The 17001-nt window shown below is 41.0% G+C and overlaps 1 protein-coding gene across 8 annotated transcripts in view; it reads right to left on the reverse strand.

Moving 5' to 3' along the window:
* ERBIN (erbb2 interacting protein) overlaps positions 1 to 17001 on the reverse strand; it is a 220635-nt gene that overhangs the window by 174553 nt on the left and 29081 nt on the right. For 6 of the 8 annotated variants that reach the window (XR_010923878.1, XR_010923879.1, XM_067568852.1 and 3 more), the window contains exon 2: positions 11176 to 11290. The exons of 1 other annotated variant lie outside the window; for it this stretch is intronic. The gene's annotated coding sequence lies outside the window, so the exon portion shown is untranslated. Of the gene's footprint in view, positions 1 to 1774; positions 1798 to 11175; positions 11291 to 17001 lie in introns of all 8 variants that reach the window. One more of the 8 variants, XM_067568850.1, reaches the window with a different exon arrangement.

Consider the following 17001-nt stretch of genomic DNA (forward strand, 5'->3'; position numbering starts at 1 on the left):
AAAGTAATTGGTGGATTCTCTGTAACAGGAAGCTTTTAATAAAGATTTGAGGACTTCAGTAACTCAGCAAGTGGTTATGGGCCTATTACAGGAATGGATGGGGAAGGTTCTGTGGCCCACAATGTGCAGGAGGTCAAACTAGATGATCATGTTGATCCCTTCTGGTCTTAAAGTCTATGAATTAATGAGACTTGTCTGCAATAATTCAGCCTCATTTGTTGCAGAAATTGGAAAGTGTGTAATGAAAGAGGCAAAGGACTGCAGCAAAAGAGAGGATGGTCTCATAATTAAGGTAATGGAATGCCACCCTTAGAAATTGTAGCAGAGAATCTAGTTCAGTTTTTCTTAACCTTTTAAGTAGCAAGTACCTCCTAACTTCTGAAAATTTTAATAAGGACCCCAACACTCAATTTACCACAGGATTTTATATTTACAGACTAATGTGAGCCATATGTTGGAAGAAGGGCTGAGTATATAACGCCGTGATATGACAGATGTCAGATCTACTGTGGGTGGGGTTACCACCTTTACACCAGGGGTGCACAACTCAAGTACGTACCTGGGCTAGAGGTGATGTTGGCCAAAACTAGGAGAGTGAGTGGCATGCCAATCCTGGGGAATATAAAGCACCGCGCCATATTTTTTGCCATAGATTTGAGAGGAGAAAGGGGTGAGAGAGACAGGGAAGGAGGGTGTGTGTGTGTGAGTGTGAGAGAGAGAGAGAGGATAACTGGTGAAATCTGGGGCTGTCATAGTTGTCAATTTCACTGCTCATCTACAGCAGTGAAATTTACAAGTTTTCTAGGCACTGGCCTTTGAGCCAGAGAGAGGGGCTGCCACCTGGGCAAGCTGCAGCTGGCTGCGGCCTGGCTGCCAGCCCGGAAGGTAGGCAACTGCCACCCAATCCGAGCTGGGACAGAGGAGGCTTCCGCACTGGCTGGGACGCAGGGATGTGGGCAGGCAGCTGCTGCCCATATTCAAGTCAGGGCACTGGAAGCTGTCCTTTGGCTCGGAGCCGGGGTATGGGTGGCTGCCACCCAGCTGTGAGGCCAGCTTGCAAGATGCAGGAGGGCTGCCACCGGGCTCCTACCTGGGAACTGGGACCCGGAGGGAAGTGGGGGGGCTGCTGCCCGCCTCCCCCAGAAGCCGGGGGCTGTCACACGCCTCCCATCTGGGAGCTGGGACCGGGTGGAAAGTAGGCTGCTGCCATCCAGCTTCCCAGAAGTCGGTCTATCCTGCCTCCCCTTCACTCTGTTTTTCCCTTTGTACCCCCTGCCTGTGTCTCGCATACGTACCATGGGTTGAGAAACTATGATCTAGTTCTTATCTGATGCTGGGCAAGTCACTTAAGCCAAAATTTTCACAGATGGCCAAATGGGTGCTGATCTGAAACACCTGAGGATTTATTTGCAAGAGTGCTGAACATACACATCTCCAACTGAAGTTGATTGGAGCTGTACTGTGATTATATAAAGTGCTCCAAAAATGTTAAGTACTCTGAAAAAAATCAGACCCCTGACATTTCAAGTTGGGGACCCCAAGTTGATGGATACTTTTCACAATTTAAGCCTGTAAAAAGAAAATACCATCACCTTACCTCCCACATGTGTTGTAAAGATAAATATTTGTGAAGCATTCACACACTATAGTGATGAGTACTATAAGGAGGACATAAGAAAATGGATGATTCCATATTCTGTTAAGGTTTGCGTGACATGCAGCAAAGAAAGCAAAGTATCAAACAATGAATGAGAAAAAAAAATTTAATACCTACCCATTCAGTGAGCACAGTCTATCCTGGGCACCGAATGAGGCAACCGTCATGTGAAGAAAGAACAGTATGAATAATGGAATTCAAGACTATCATATATGCACAAGTGAGCCAAATTAAAGCAATCTTAATTCCAGAATTTCCTAGTTTTTGAGTACTTGACTTTGCAACCGTAACTTTCCTTTAAATAGAGATTTAAATGTAATACCCATTTAAACAGATTAATATGTACAGAATACTGTAGTCTTGTGTGCTTATTCTTGAATTCATATTTGAATGCGTCATTTTATTATAGTTCCATTTCTTAAAAGTTGTTTAATGTTTGGAGTTTAGCGTTAGTGAGATAAGATCCCATGCTTCTCCACTGAAAATGTGAATAGGTTCTTTAAAACCTGAGGGATCCTCACAAAAGAAAGATACTACTGAGACACTGTAAAGTGTCAAGGCATTTTAAAAACAGACAGACAATTAAAAACAGGCAGGTTTCAGGAAGTACAAGTTCCTGTTTGCATGTCATAATGGTAGTGACTGATACTAGGTTCTTATCTTGCTTCAACAGCTACTGGATTGTGCTTCTTTCTCTGTATACATCATTCCAAAAAATATTTTTCATTCTACTGTGTTTCAAACAGACATGTACCATCTAGGTATTATCATTTACCATTGAGGTATTATCACACTACACTTGAGAAGACTAATCTCATGGCTTCAGACAATTTATAAACATTAAACCTTGGCTTGGCTTCAAAACTCCTCACTACCTGCTTTATAAGCAATGATAAAATGTGTGGATTCCTTTTTATCATAAAATTTAGAGCTACTCTACCACAATCCAAGGCTTATTTACATTTCTACAAAAGGCAATTCTAAATTAATAACTTGTTATATGTTCTCGATCTTCTATGCCTCACGGTGTTAAGTTCCAGGGATTCTGAAGCAGAGTCTTGAAGTCCCCACAAGAAGATTTAACTTTGTTTTCTGGTAATTTAAGTCTTGATCAGTTTGTCCCTACTGTCCCCCAACTTGACTAGAGAGATCTGAGAGGCCAAGAAAAATATTTCCAGCTTTTTCTATGTATGGAAAGCAGGAGTACCTCTCCACAATCACCGAGGCTCTCCTCTTTTCTGTTTGCCTCCGTCTTTGTTCTTTTATCTCTTCCAGATTTGTAGAGAAGGAGATTGCCCTGAAGAGTTACCCAAAAGAGGGTAATCCCTCCCTAGGATTTAGCCTGTTTTCCCGAAAGGTTTTTCCCAACATTCTGGGCTCTAGAACCCTCTTTCTGCTTAGGGGACCTGAGTGGGGATTTTTTTGCTAGTTGCACTGGGACTAGCCCTGACCCCTGAAGAGATGGCTCCTGGACACAACTATTTCAATTATAGAGCATTGCTAGAGACTTGGCTCAGAGGGCACTCAGGGAAACTTCCAACCCCAGAAGTTCTGAAGAATCCCTGTGAGTGGAATGAGAGAGGAAGACCGAGCTAAGAATGGCTGTACAAATCCCTGCTGAAGAGTGAGACAGGAGCTGTTAAATGAACATGCAGATAGATATACACCTGTAGACCCTTCACTGCCAAACCTATGCTCAATGGGGTCTGAGTTGCTTTCAAGTTCTTTCCTATATCGTTTGGTACTTTGAAGCATGAGAAATGGTGTGGAGGCAAGCAGAAGCAATGAGCATGGGACATTTCTTACCCCACAACTGGTCTGTGCTGTGCTTCTAATAGTTCTCCCCAGAAAAGGGAAAAATGAAGAGGCACTTGAATGCTTCTGCACCTGAACACACTGCTTTGGGCAATCCCGGGCTGGTTTATTCTCAGAAGAAAGGCCTATCTGATCATCACACAAAGCAGAGATTGCCAACCATCCATTCCACAAGAGAGAAAGAAGAGAAGCAGATTTTTCCTTTCGCCTTCCTCTGTTTGCCTTGTGTGCAATCTAAAAGATGCTAGGAAGAGCAGTCATCAATACAGTGTTTTAGTGAAAAGAGAAAAATATTACTTCAAACCTGAAGCCTGGAAACACGCTTCTAGAGAGATCTATTTGGTCAGGTTAAACTTTGTTGGTTTTCTGGACAAGCCTCAGACTCAGAACACCACACAGTATACTCAAAAGCTAGGTCACTTGGATCCTACCAGTAGCGGACTGGTCTGGTTCAGCCCCCTCAAGTACAAGCAAGCTGAAGACCCATTGTTGATCTGCTGACATTCCAATTCAGAGGAAATGTTTCTCAGTAAAACTTTGTGACACACAATGCTTAATTTCATCTTTCAAAGTTGGCAAGACAGATGGGATGTGCTACTTCCCCTTTCTGATTAATCTGAAGTTGGCTTCCATTCTCAAATTTTTTCAGCCAGAACCAGTATGAGCCCCAAAACCTTCTGCATTCAAGTAGAAAGAGCAAGTGCTATCATCTTATTTTGAAAAACATGGATATAATTACCACTACTGTGCACCTTCAAAAAAATTCTCATTTGCAAAATAAAAAAAATAAACGTTTAGTACAATTGATGTATAGTAATTAAATATATTTGACAATACAATATTGACTGATGGCTTAGTGGGAAAGAAGAGTACAGCCAAAGATTTTTAGCTCCCCGTATACTGTTATTCGGTCTGCTCATAATTGATTGGTGGTGCAAAGGACATCAGCAATCATCTCAATTTTCTTATTTTTCTTATTCTTAAATATGATTTTTAAATCTTCTTCTTACTTAAGATTAGCAGCTACTACAAGATTTTTTCCTTTAATTTTCCCTCAGTTGTTCTTTAGCTAAATTTAGTTCCCGCCTCCCCAGGAAAAAAAGAAAGTGTTTCATTATTTTTAAAGAGCTTTTGCTGGATACAAGCAATGCCCATATATAAGTGAATTAAGTAAACCTCATTTATATTTTATCTATTAACCATAAGGTAAGATAAGATTTTTATGCATAGTACATATGGAAGGGGATTTACATCCTGATCCTGCAGTTAGCTTTGTGCAGGAAGACACTTATGCTCACTCAGAGGCTCAATGGCTTCAAAAGAAGCTCTATGTACTCTGTATGCCTGCAAAATTTGTCCCTAAATTTTCAAGTTTGCATAAAATTAAGAGATTACACTTGTTTAATAATTAATCATTTTTCATTACTCTACCCACCGAAGATTTATTAATGATAAAGCAGGTCACAGATGTTTCTAGACCTAAAAGGTTTGTAACAGTAAACCGTGACATTCTCTAATAGTTTGATTTTAAACAGATTATTCATATACCTTAACAACTGAAAAAGCACATGAGCAATCAGGCCTGCAGTATTTGAGTTGGCGGACAACCCTCTCTCCACCCACACACACTCTCTATAATAGCACTTTTATAGGGCTAAAAATGCAAATGCAGTTTGACAGGAACAAATTTAAGAAAAAAATTAAAAAGTATACTACACAACCAAAATTAAATCTTCCCATATAACAGCAAAGCAGAATGGTATCTTTTGTGGAAGCAAATCCACAATCTCATCCTAGTGCACAAAGGCTATATCTACACTGCAATTAGATACCTGTGGCTGGCCCATGTCACCTGACTGGGTTCACAGGGCTCACTGCAGCCCAAGCTCTCAAACCCTCCCACCTTGCAGGGTCACAGGGTCTTAGAGCCCAGACTCCAAACCAAACCCCAAATGTCTACACAGCAAGTACACAGTTCCTTTGCCTGGGACTCTGAGCCCAAGACAGCTGCCATGGCCCAACCATGCTTCAGAAAAGCATCCAATCTTGGTTTAACAATTTCCAGTGATGGAGAATACACCACAACCCTTGGAAAGTTGTTCCAAAAGATAATTACTAAAGATACTATTTGGTCACTGGAGGTCATGGATTCAATGACATTCCGGGATCTCTGGGGCAGGGCTGGAGCTGCTGCCAGGCCCACAGCCACTGCCAAACAGCTGACCGGCTGGCCAGGTTGCTGGAACAGCCCTGTGGAGTAACTACAAGCCCCAGCAACTCTCTTTTCCCTTCTCTCCCAGGGATTTTTAGTAAGAGACAGGGATAGGTCACAGCTTCCATGCATTTTTGTTTATTGCCTATGACCTGTGTCTGACTTTCACTAAATATAGCCATGACTGAACTTTAACCCTAATAATTACCCTCACTTCATCCTTTTTGAATTGTTGACACTATAAATCAGAGAGTATTCCAGTGACAAAGTGGATGAGGGAATATCTTTTATTGGACCAACATCTGCTCTGCGTAAGCCTGAAAGCTTGTCTCACTCACCAGCAAAAGTTGGTCCTATAAAAGATATTACCTCACCCACCTTGTCTCCCTAGTATCCTGGGACTAACTCAGCTACAACACCACTCCATAAAACAGTATTCCAGTAGAAGTCATACCAGTATCAAAAACAGAGTCAACATGATCTCCCAACTCCTACTCAATATTCCCCCTATTTATACACACAGGGATCATGGTTATCTTCCAGTCCTCTGGAACTTCCCCAGTGTTTCAAGGCTTATTGAAAACAAACATTAATCTAGCAAGTCTCTTGGCCAACTCTTAAAACTCCTTCATGCAAGTTATCCAGGCCCACCAATTAAAAAATATCTAACTTAGTAGCTTCACATCTTCCTTAGTTACTGTTGGAATGGAAAGTGTTTAATCATAGGCTACGAATACATCTGGGTTTTTTCCTAACCCCAAAACAAAATATTTATTGAATGTTTCTACCTCTTCTACATTAACAGCTCTATCATTTCCATCTAGTAGTGGACTAACACCATTGTTAAGCTCCTTTTTATTCCTAATATATTTTTAAAACTCCTTATTGCTTTCAACTCTGCTGGCCAAAGATTTCTCCTTCTGTCCTTCTACTTTCCTTATCAGCTTTCTATAATTCCTAGCTTCTAAATTTATATTCATTGCTACCAACTTCCCTTTTTTCCCTTTATTATATATATTTTTATAGCTGCTTTCAGTTCTCCTCTAAGCCAGGCTATTTTTTTAAACCAATCTGGCATGTCTCAATTATAAGATTGGGGCATTTAGTAAACTGTTCTTACACAAATTAGCAACAGTCATTAAATTTTTTCCTCTTTAAATTCTCTCCCTCACCTGATTTGGCTCAGAATTGTTTTCAGCTTTGTGAAACTAGATCTTTAAAAGCACATTATATGGATATAGTTACATAGTTTTACTAGTCTGACTTTATTCTGCTTGCTCAAACACCCACTAATTTTTAGTTGTGTGATCAAGTACTCTTTATTTGCCAAAATGAGGTTTAATATAGAATCCCCCCATTGGATGCAACACTTCTAACATTAGGAAATGATAATCTATAATTTTCCAACACACATCAAATCAGATTGAAATCCCACATTGCTTAGAGCTGGTCAACATGTTCTCTAGAGCAGCGGTTCTCAACCTTCCTTTCCCCCCCCCCCCCCCCCCCCGAGTACCACTCGGGCCAGGTACAGTCGGGTCAAGTACCACTTGACCCGACTGTACCCGATCCGAGTACCACTCGGGGAAAAAAAAAGGGAGGGGACTTGCGGCGGGGTTTCACGGCGGCGGCGGGAGGGATTTGCGGCGGGGTTTCGCGGCGGAAACAATACCCGCTGCCGAAACCCTTCCACCGTTTCCCTATTTTCAGCAGCAGGGTTTCACACGGGCGGGTGGGAGGGCCCTTCCGGCGGCGGCGGATTCAGCGGCGCGCGTACCACCCAGCCATCCGCTGCTTTAGAGTGATTCAGTGGTCTGGCACAGTCATTAACTACAAAGCTCATTTTAGGGGTGGGTGAGCAGGGCAGTCTTCTTGAAACCAAATCCCGAGGATTCCACACTGCTGTGCCACTTGGCCTCTTTTTTTTTTTTTTTTTTTACTCTGCTGATAGGTCAGTTGTTGTGGGGTTATTTTGGTGTGGCCACTCAGGAGGTTGTCGGGGGCTAAAAATGTTTCTCAACGTGTCTAGCAAAATGCTTAGGACCATTCCTGCTAATTACTACCCCATCTTGTGCTTATTCAGTTAGGAAATTGATCCATTGCACCATTAGAGATCATTTGCTGCCAAGATGAGAGTGACTCAAACAGGTAATGCCATTTTTGACAGAGTGCCACTTCTCTCACTTTCTTGATCCTTCCTAATTATGTTATAACCAGCAGTTTTAACATTCCAATCATGTAAATCTTCCCACCAGGTTTCAGTAATATCAACTATGTCAAATCTATGCTCACAAATGAGAATTTCTAATTCCGCAGTTATCTAGGCTCCTCGCAAACATAAGAAGGGCCATTCTGGGCCAGACCAACAGTCTATATTCAGTTTCTCTACACCATTCCTGATTTTATAGACCTCTATCATATCCCCCTTAGTCTTCTCTTTTCTAAAATGAACAATCCCAGTCTTTTTAATCTCTTCTCATGTGGAAGCTGTTTCATATACCTAACCATTTTTGTTGCCCTTCTTTGTACCTTTTAATATGATTCTTTGCCTCTCGAACTCCTTGTCTACAATGTCTTTCAGCGTTTGCTCCAAACCTCAAGCATACCAGCAACAGAGCACGTTTTAAAACTTAATTGCTAATGTCCTCTCCTCTCCCAATACATCAAAGCTATACTCTAAGATAGTCTCACCTCTCTTTTCCATTACTACTACTTTTGTCTCTGCCTCCTAAATTAACTGTCATGCTATAATCCTAGTCTTAACACAACATCCAAGCAACATTACCTTCTCTTTATTATAGCCACTTAACAATAAGACTATTGTCTTGCTGGGAATTCACATTTATTAGCATGTTATTTCATTTCTAAAATGGTATTTCACCAAGAAAATGCTTAATAAAAGTGTTTTTACTAGTGAACTATTATGTTTCAAACTCAAGTGAAATCCCTGATGAGAGAGTTAGGAGTCCCCCTAGGGTGCATCCTATCAGCAGCAAATTAGTGTTCATTAAATTATGAGAAGTGGGGAAAAATGTGCTGTCTATGGTGGAGTTACCCAAGAAGGCTGAGATCACCACCATCTCTGCTCCCAACAAGTCAAATAAACTGCAGTCTCGTAAAGAATTATGCAACAGATTCCAATTAAACACAATTTGTTTAATATGTATTTATATAAATTTATATTACACACACACACACACACACACACACACACACACACACACTTACATATAAGCATATAGTTCTGGTTATTTCCCTTCCCCTTCATTCATTGAACTGATGTGAACCTGTCTATGCATCTTTTATTATCCTCAGAGCCTAGAAGCAGACAGGAAGCCAGATATCTCAGCTTTGCTGTTATGAACAATAAGAGCAACAAATGTGGCACAATTCAGACTCCAAAAAATGGGGAGTAGGAGGCTGAGAACCAAATTTTCAGCCATTTACTGGATAGCCATTCTTCTCCACGATATCAGATTTCTTGGTGTTTGGGGTGGTTACTGGATCTGTGAACCATTTCATCCATAAACAATTTTATATTTCTCTCACTCACTCACTGTCCAAACCATGGGAACAGCCATAGATACTAGGATGACTCCTCAACATGCCAGCCACTTCACAGGCCACCCTCAAGAAGAATTTCTTGACAAATGCACCACAAAACCAATTATACACCTGGATACACATTGATATTTTCATTCTCTGGACAGACGACTTAAAATTCCTCACAGATTTCTACCACCACCCATTCATTCAACTCTCTAGAACACTCCCAACACTATCAACTTCCTTGACAACACAGTCAGCTTCAACTATATACAAGAAACCCACGGATCACCACACTTACCTTCCCAGAACCAGACACCATCCCAAACACACCAAGAAATCTCTATCTACAGCCAGACACCCAGATTCCACAAAATATGCTAAGGAAAAAGTCCAGGATATACAGCTTAACACACTTAAAATCACCTTCATCAAACAAGGATGCTATTCCAGAGAAGTAGATTGCATCATGGAACAGGCCACCCAAATACCCCAAGAGAACCTACTTGTATTACAGAAATAAAAGCCCTCCAACCACACACTTCTAATTGTCACCTATCACCCTACAGAGAAACCCAAATGGAGTCTCAAACAATTACTACCCATACTCAGTAAGGACCACATCCTTAAAGAAATCTTTCCTGAACCCCTCTTCTGACCTTCAAGCAACCCCCCAACCTCGCCAAGCTCCTCATCATAAGCAAGCTCACCATAGACCAGTACACTAAATGCCCCAACAACAACTCCCTGGGTGAAACAAGAATCACTATGCTCTCGAATAAACTCTCACAGAAAAATGATAAAAGACAAAAACACCATTATCATCTGTGGGTAAACACTTTTCACAAAGTGATAACTCCATATCTGGCCTGTCAGTCCTCATCCTCAAAAGAAACCTGCACAACCCCGTCAAAAGACGAGCCTGGGAGCTTAAATTCATTACTCTGCTAGACACTAAAAATCATGGATTGAATGTACACACTAGATTTATGGCTTATTACAATCATCTGTAACCCACTAAACCCCTCTTATTGTCCTATGACTGCAAAGGTATTAACAGGCCACTCTACCTTCATTGGTCCTTTACAATATATGTGCTAACTACTTATATTAAACACTCTGTTCCACCCTTTATTTTGCTGGGAGTACCTTTCCCAGACTGGAAGAAGAGTGCTGTGTGCCTCCAGAGCTTGTCTCTCCCACTAACAGAAGTTGGTTCAACAATTCAGATCACCTCACCCACCTTGTGTCTCTACAATACCTGCATTCAGAAAATAAGAAAATACAACTTTAAAATTACTGAAATGTATAGCAGCATATGCATTGAGCAGTTGCAAAGGATCAAGTGTCATATGTATCTATAAATATTAAAGACAGCTGTGGTCATCTCTATCAGTATTTAACTCTTTGCCAGACTACGAACACCACTTCTCAAACAGTTCTTACATACTTTCCCTAGATGTTATCAATGCAGACTCAAAAGAAACATTTTTGATACTGATTTGTGGAGGGTAGAAGAACAAGAAAGGAACAGTAGCAGAGGAAGACATATCCACTAGTGTACATGCCTTTACCTACAGGATAGTCACAGGCTATGTGTAAACTGACAGCGGCGAATTTGATTTATCCAGCAAATTGATTTATCCAGATCAATTGAGCGGAAGTGGAGACCTGCTCAATCGACCCAGAAATTGAAAATATTAAGCCACCTCCGCCAGATGGAGTAACGCTGCGTCTACTAGAGGGCATTTCTGATCAGCGCAGCTAACTGAAGACACTGCGGTAAGTAGCAGTTAAGAAGTCGACGGGAGATACTCTACGTAGCTTGCGTACCTCCCATCGACTGCCGCCAAATTTAGTGGCAAGTGTAGACAGTCTGAAACAATAAAATATGTACTTTTGTGTTGTCCTTCTCCCCAACCAGTCTATTCAGACAGTTACCTACCCGAATCACTCCACCTCTTCCAGTTCACACCATTGCAGCTTGAATCAGTTTTTGAACTTGGATCTCAAACTCAGAGGGCTGCAGCAATGACCTCAATATAACCATCCACGTAGAACTGTAAAAAAGTTAAAATTCAGTTTTTATTTTTAATGAGCATATAGAATTGTTTTCCTCCAGTAACAGTGCTTAACGAAAATGCAGTCAACTGAAAACAAAAATACTAAGGGCTGGCCTACACTAGAGAGTTTTGTCAACAAAAGTCAGCTTTTGTCGACTAAACAGTGGAGCTATAAAATGCTCCTCCCATGGATGCAAGGCCCCTGCTATGCCGACATAATAAAACCACCTCAACAAGAGGTGTAGGGCTTATGTCAGCTTAGTTAGGGCAATGCAGTGTCAATGTAGACACTGCATCCCTTACATCAGCTATGGAGCTGTCATTTTTGTCAATTTCAACAATGAATTTGACAAGAAAGCCCCCATGAGAGCTGAGCAGTCAGTCTCCACTCTCAGCTTCCAATGGAGCAAGAAGGCCGGGCACTTCTCCACCCACTGCTGACTGTAAGCAGGGTGAGAAGGCTGGCTGCTTCTCCACCCACACCCAGCTGCGAACCAAGGCAGCTGCAGCCTTGTCAATTTCACAGCTGATTATCTCATTCCATCAAGTTTTATGATGCCTATTACATTAATATCCTCATTTAATACCAAGTACTCAAGTTCATCCATCTTAGCATTTAAAACTTCTTGCATTTGTATACAAGCACTTGTATGTTTGTCAATATTTAGTTGTCTACTTTCATGTAACGGAACTGAATGAGACTTTTTCATGACTGTTTCTCTTCAACTCCTACCATACTTTAATCAACTTTTATCCTCTCCTCTTTATTAGGATTCAGAGTATCCTCTTTCATAAATCCTCCACTAATAGATGTGTCTGTCCAAACTGTGTGCTCTTACACAACTGTCAGCTTTCCCCTAGCCCTTAGTTTAAAAACTCCTCTCTGACCTCTTAATTCTACATGCCAGAAAACTGGTTCATTTTTGGTTGAGGTGGAGTCCATCCTTCCTGTATAGGCTCTTCCTCTCCCAAAAGGTTCCCAAGTACCTAATAAATCTACATCTTTCCTCCCTACATCATTCTCTCATCCATGCATTTGGACCCTGCAGTTCTGCTTATTTAACTGGCTGCCATGTGGAACTGGAAGAATTTCAGAGAATGCTACCATGGAGGTCCTGGACTTTAATCTCTTACCTAGCAGCCTAAATTTGGCCTCCAGGATTTCTCTCTCACCTTACCCTATGTCACTGGTACCTGCATGTACCACCACCATCAGCTCCTCCCTAGCACTACACATAAATCTATCTAGATGTCTCAAAATGTCCACAACCTTCACATCCAGGAGGCAATTCACCATGTGATTCTCCTGGTCATCACAAACCCTGCTATCTGTATTTCTAATAATCAAATTCCCCATTATTACTACTTGCCGCTGCCTATCACATTCAGTATAGAGCTTCTTTCGCAATCATTCCCCCCTTCTCACTGAAAGCAGACAAGCATTTTGCACTTCTACCTGGACATTACAATTAGCTGTTTTAAGATGTTTTTATGACAGCAGATGCGCTTGGGTTGTGCACTCTTAAAAATAATGACCCCCTACTCTGATTAAGAGGCTCTGCATTATCCTGCTGCTTTGAAGAAAGTATTATTTTTCTCTGTCCCATAATACAGATTCCAGTCCCAGAGAATTAAAAGTTTTGTCACATTAGTTGAGTGCAGTGATTCACATAAATCATGCAAAGAGCTACTTTCCTCAAGGCCATTAACTAAAGAATTCACCCAATTCCAATGAATCCCAACTAGATTTGTTCTTGTAGGAATTTGTTTTAAAAAAAAATAGACAAAAGCATAAAATAGTTATGATACAGTATCCAATATCATCCAAAATGTTTTGAGATTTTCTTTGCTTTAAATGTCAAGGAATTTTTTTTCCCCTCCAGCATTCCAAAAGGGAGCATCATCCTTTCTGAGAATCACCTTATTCACTTTGATATGCAGCATAGAGTATAACTGACTAATCAGAACCAAAATGAGGTGTTCAGTAAGGTAGGAAACAGGACATGCAAATAGCAAAACGTTTGCTAACTTGAACATTTATTTTTCTGAAACAGGCCTGGACCAACAACCTAGACAAATGGGCATAAGAAGGTAGCACTATTTCTTGACACCTGTGAACAGTAGAGATTACCTTAGGGAGAATGTTTATCAATTTGGAACATATAGTAGTAGGATTTCAATGAAAGAGCCAACTCCCAAACTCATCTTGCTGAATTGATTGCTATTAAAAATGCTGCAATGACTGAGGGGAAATAACAAAGCTACTTTAAGTGGTGCTAAGGCATGTTTGACAAAGGGAAATAAATACCACATTTAGACTCTAATGAGGAGCCCTGGGTTTTTCTGTAACCTAAGTTTTGAAATTTTTTCCCTTAAAAATTACTATTAATGGATATGAAAAAGAAATACAAAATAATGTAGACAAACTGGGCAAGATTCCTCAGTCCTACTCCAGCCCCTTTACACTGCATAAAAGGGCCAGAGCTACATAAAAGGCCCCTAAAAGCCCCATCTCTGGCCAGTGGGGGAAAAAAAAAAAAAAAAAAAAAAAAAAAAAGATTCCTGTTACACAAGTACTGCGGAAGATCACCAGATGGCTGCCTCCCAAAGACTCAGTTGAAAGCCTCTCTGTAAGGTGCACTGCAGCCTCCAGGGCAGCCCAGGACTATCTAAAGTAGGCCAGGGGTTCCTCCGGCCTCCAGAACAGCCCAAGATCTGGAGGGCGCAACAGCCTCCTTCCCCCACAGTGGGCTGTAAGTCTTGAGCTGCACATCTAAGCAATATCATGGTAACACTGTCTACTGGCTGCCAACACCTCTCATCTCCATTCCCACCAGACATGGGATTCAACAGAGTGGCAGTAACACAGGAAGAGAGAGCACCCCACACTTCAACAGCACTGAGTTATGCTGAGAGGGTATCCTTTCACAAATGGTTCTTTCCACCCCATAACACCGAACAAAGCCCATCTCAGAGATGCCTAGAAAGTGAAGGAACTGGGGACAGAAAGTTCAAGAGTGAGTAATCTGAGGAGAAAGACTCCAGGACCGACGACGACAGCAATGAGTGGAGAGTTGTCCACCTCTATTACTTGACAGTTCTTAAACCTCAGTTCTTGGGCAATAACTGATAAGCACAGTCATGTGCAGGGCCACACCCTGAAAATGGCCTACTTTATGGGAGAAGACACATTGATCTGTAGACTCTTGACAGATTCTGAGTAGGATAGGATCCAGATAACATTCCTTTGTAACCTCTTCTTAGAGGCTGAAGTTATTTCACCTCTTTGGAACAGCAGGTGAAATTCCCAGACAATAGTACAAAACTTCAGGGCTTGTAGTAAAATAAAAAAAGGCAAGCCTTAGAGGAAAAGATTAAAACAGCATGCATAATATCAATCTTATCTAAACAAACTTTTGCAGAACGTGGATGCCATTTGGAATTAGTGTAAAAACAAAATCTTACAGGTTTCATATCCATCTTCCCCCTTTCCCTCCAACTCTTTGGAGAGGCAACACATCCGAGATCTAGTCTCCATCAGGAACAAAGATAGTCCCAGGGAGTGGCTTGGAGTGGGTAAGCAGTAGTAGTGTTTGAGGCAGATCTAGGGAGCACCTCCAAGTATGTCTAACACTGCAAGTTGACACCCATGGCTGGCCCATGCCAGCTGACTTGGACTCCAGCTACGGGGCTGTTTAATTGAGGTACAGCCACTTGGGTCCGGGCTGCAGCCCAGGCTCGAGGACATCAGTTTAGACCAGTGTTTCAATTAAATTTGGCCACGGAACCCTTTTGAACTCCATAAATAATTGCGGAACCCCCCAAACTCTTAACAGTCTTCAAATGTCGAAATAAGCAAAGGTCAGCATTTCTTACTTAAATTACACTTACACTGGATACCCTCCGCTGGAAAATCCGAGACATCTTCCCTTTTCCGGCGGCGCGGAGAACAGCTGCTCGCGGAACCCTAACAGTGTTCCCGCAGAACCCCAGAGTTCCGCGGAACACCAATTGAGAAACACTAGTTTAGACATACCCTCAGACAGCAGGCAGTAGTGAACTGACTTCCTAGATCTGCTGCTGCTGACAGAACACAGTTGCTTAATAAATACAGAAGAAATAGCACTGACTACCAAGTTATTCCACAGCAGTTCTCAGGTGTCTACGTAAGTGTGAGTAAGCAGAGAAACTGCCCACCAGCATGAAAGGTGTTAAAGAGAGAGTCTTTGGGCCCAGCTGTTGTTACCCTGTTATACCTGCAGCCAATGCCAGGTCTGTCAGAGAAAGAAAAGGAGATTGCTAGTCAGCCCCAAACCAGGGTGGATAATAACCAATGATTTTTTTTTTTAAAAATAATATATATATATATATATATATATATATATATATATATATATATATATATATATATATATAGAGAGAGAGAGAGAGAGAGAGAGAGATCAGGTTTTTTATTTAAAATCGGTTTTTGATTTTTAAAAATGAATAAAATACTAAATCTCATTTTTAAAATGTTACAATTAACATCACAAATATGCTAAACCTACACTTACAGTCTCATTAAACTGTGAACAAAAAATCAACTGTCACGTGCCAGTTTTGTCACAGACAATGCTGCAAACGTGGAAAAGATGAGAAGATACTTAGAAGAAATGGAAGGATGCTCTTTAATAACATTCAGCTGCAGTGCCCATTCAATGCATCTTTTAGTCAAAGACAAGTATGTCTTCTCCAGGAATAAAAGAAAATGGTGTTGAAGTCTCAAAATACTTCTGTAACAACCATTATGCTTCAGCTTCACTGAAGAGAGCAGGAGGATCCAAACTAATTCTCCCTCAAGATGTTGGATGGAATTCTGGGGTTGATTGTTTTGAACAATTTATTAAGAACTAGCCTATTCTCATAAAACTTTGTGAAGAAAACCATGATAAAATAGATGCAAGTATCCCATCCAAAGTATTTAACATTGGATTAAATAGGAATGTAGAGGATATACTCTGCTTACTGAAGCCTACATCCATAGCCTTAAACAAACTTCAGAGAAATTGTTGCTGCATTGCTGATGCTGTCGAAATTTGGAAGGCACTTCAAGAGATATTGAAGAAAGACAGACCTCACCAGAAAGTTAAACTGCAGGCAATAAAGAAGCAAATGGATCAAGCACTAACTCCATCTCATTTTCTTGCTAACATTCTCAGCCACAGATATAAAGGTAGATGCCTAACTTCCAAAGATGATGATGTTGCCATAGCATAGGCATCTCAAAAATCACGTCTCAGTTATGCCAGTCATCATAAATTTCAGGAATGGAGCGGAACCATTTAAACAGTACATGTTTACTGATGATGTTTTGAACAAAGTCACTCCCCTGAATCGGCGGAAATCATTAGCTGAGCACCTTGAAACAGAGTTCCTTCAGTTGCTAAGCCAACTTTTCACAGCAGTAGCTTTCTCTGCAGGCAGAGAGAATATTTTCATCGTTTGGTATTATTCACTCAAAGCTAAGAAATCAACTGTGAGTTGGAAAAGCAGAAAACCTCATATTTCTGTTTCAGTCTATGAATAAAAATGACGGTGGTAGTGGGGAAGATGAGAGCTAGTTGTAGAAGTTTAAAGGACAGCGTACATTTAGTGTTGTGATGACTTGTCAGTTAATAAAATTTGAAAATTAAAAAAAAAAAAAAAAATGAGTTTAAGGACAGCCATCA

The sequence above is a fragment of the Emydura macquarii genome, unplaced genomic scaffold, assembly GCF_026122565.2.
Source record: "Emydura macquarii macquarii isolate MOO-44397 ecotype Brisbane River unplaced genomic scaffold, CSIRO-AGI_Emac_v2 contig_2897, whole genome shotgun sequence".
NCBI classification, from domain to species: Eukaryota; Metazoa; Chordata; order Testudines; family Chelidae; genus Emydura; species Emydura macquarii.